The sequence below is a fragment of the Macadamia integrifolia genome, chromosome 8 (genome assembly GCF_013358625.1).
Source record: "Macadamia integrifolia cultivar HAES 741 chromosome 8, SCU_Mint_v3, whole genome shotgun sequence".
Lineage (NCBI taxonomy): Eukaryota > Viridiplantae > Streptophyta > Magnoliopsida > Proteales > Proteaceae > Macadamia > Macadamia integrifolia.
Window position 1 is genome coordinate 24762658 of NC_056564.1, and position 2550 is coordinate 24765207.

The window sequence follows — 2550 nt, forward strand, 5'->3', positions numbered from 1 at the left end:
TTACTTCACTTTCTTTCTATGTCTTTTGCAAACAGATGAAATCTTGGAAGTACCCCACTTCGACTAGCCCAATTTCCAAACCCGATTTCCAAACCCTTCATTTGAATGTCATGGATGTACTTTAATCTTCATCTTCTGGCCTTTTACCCGTTCTTTTAGTCATTAAAAAAAAAGTAATGGAACTTTACTTCTTCTAATAAGATCTAACAGTATTTTGAATATAAAAACTCTAATCAACCCAACATTAGGATGTACTTTAATCTTCATCTTCTTGTTTTTTAACCCGACTTTTAGTCATTAAAAAAGAAAATATTTAATGGAACTTTTACGTCTTTAATAAGATTTAACAGTATTTTAAATAAGAAAACTCCATTTAACCCAACATTAGGATAGATTCTATATCCAATTTCTAACACATGGATAGGTAATACAATAAATATATATATATATATATATTAGCTAGAGAGGGAAAGTAAATAACAGTTAGGAGGTTCGAACTCGAAACCTCCTAGTGAATGTGGGATTTTTACCCACCACTGTTCATCAACTGTCGTAGACAGTTGTTGTTCAGGTAACACAAGATCATTCTTTAGATCAAACTCCTGGAATAAAATTACAATTTATACTCGATTGTCACAATCCTATGGCTATTTTGTGTGTTTTCCATTAGGTGGTCCTTTTTTTTTTCTAACAGCCATATTGATAAAATATAATCATATATACGTAATTAAATTTTTACAAGCAATTTTCAGAAAATTTTATTTATACATAGAGAAGTAGAATTTTCTTCGAACCATGAAGTTTTAGACCATAAATACATAAGATGAATTGGCAACATGTCTTCTAAATTTGAATGCTTACCAAGTGGACTATGGATCATCTATTTATACGTGTACACTTCACGTATGATTAGGTGGTAATTGTTAGTGAAGTGTACATATACAAATAGGCGATCCAGTTACATATTAGAGTCCTCAAAAGAAAATAAATCAATTAAAGGAGGTGCTGTGGGTAGGATTCCATCCACCTCCTTCAGCAGGAGACTTGAAAGAACAGGGGCAAAAACAAACAGAAGAGAGGGCCAAAGCTTTGCTCTTGTGAGAACTCTCATATGCCTAAATTAGTGTGGTTGCAATAGACGTGAGTTCTAGGAATCAAGCGAGAGAAGAAAGGTTAGATAAGAGAGTTTCCTCTCTCTATATATATATATACACTAGGAGAGGAAAGCAATAGTAGGAACCGTGCTACTAGTGATGTTTCTTGGGTGACCACCAAAGGAATAATATCTTAATCGCCGAATTATGACATTCTTCCCGTATATGCTTTTTGTGAGAGTCCCTATACACACGCCATTATCCAATTGAATGAGTTTATAAGAAGGGGATTATAGCTTTCCTTCCTGATTTACTACTGCAAGGTGACTTGGTTTCCAAAATTGAGGAAACTCTGCAGCTTCCCCCACCCACCCACCCCCCAAAAATGTAAAAGAGCAGTGTATGGAGATGGGCCGAGGATTGTGTTTTTTTTTTTGGGCTGACTTGGTTCAATTTTGTTCTCTTCATCAAGGGTATTTTGTTCTTCCTCCGGCCTTCTCCATTGCCCATAAACATGACTAAAGGGTCATGCTTTTCTGTCTTATTTGTTCTTAGGTCTGGTATGGTTACCAATGATTGGGTGCGACTCGGGCCAATTAGGCCCAGTATTTGAAAACCCAAGCCCAACCCCTGATTTATTTGGGCATTAAAAATCTCTATCTAGGCCCAACAGCTATCTCAGGTCAACATTGCTTGAATTCTACATATCCCAACTAGGGGTGTCAATGGGTCGGGTTGGGGTGGCGTTCTTAAAACCCTAGCCCAACCCTAAGGCCTCTTAACTCAATCTAAGCTCAACCCATCCCTATCTCCACCCCAACCCAATACTGTCGAGCTTAGCCCAACCCAACCCAGCCCAGCCCTAATGGACCTTGATTGGGCCAGGTTTAGCCTAACCAGACCAGCCAGCCCAATGCTGTTGGTTACTTTTTTTATTTTTATTTTTATTTTTTTTGTCTGAGTACTATTGGTTATACCTGGTTGGTTGATCTTGATATACTGCAAATGTCAAACACCTATGTTTTCGTGTATATATATATATATATATATATATATGTAGATTGTGGAAAACAAAATATTTTTACAGACCTTTTTCTATAAGTACCCATTGATAATTATTAACATATTTTTGCAATTGTGTACTTAATATACAAGGTAGGGTTGGGTCGGATTAGGTTGGGTTGAGTCCTCAACCCAGGACCAACTCAACCTGGCCTCAGGCTTGAAATTCTCAACCCTAACCCACCCTATGGGCCAAAATCTCGGCCCAGGCCCTATTCATACTCGGGGTGGGCTAGGGCTGATTGGGCTTTTTTGACACCCCTAATTCCAACTATCATTGTATTCAAGCGTCTTTAGCTATATAGGTAGAATTATTATATGGTTAAATTACACATGATGCAACGTTTAGAAATATTGTGTCTGGAATACCCTATTTTTGATATACTATGTTTAG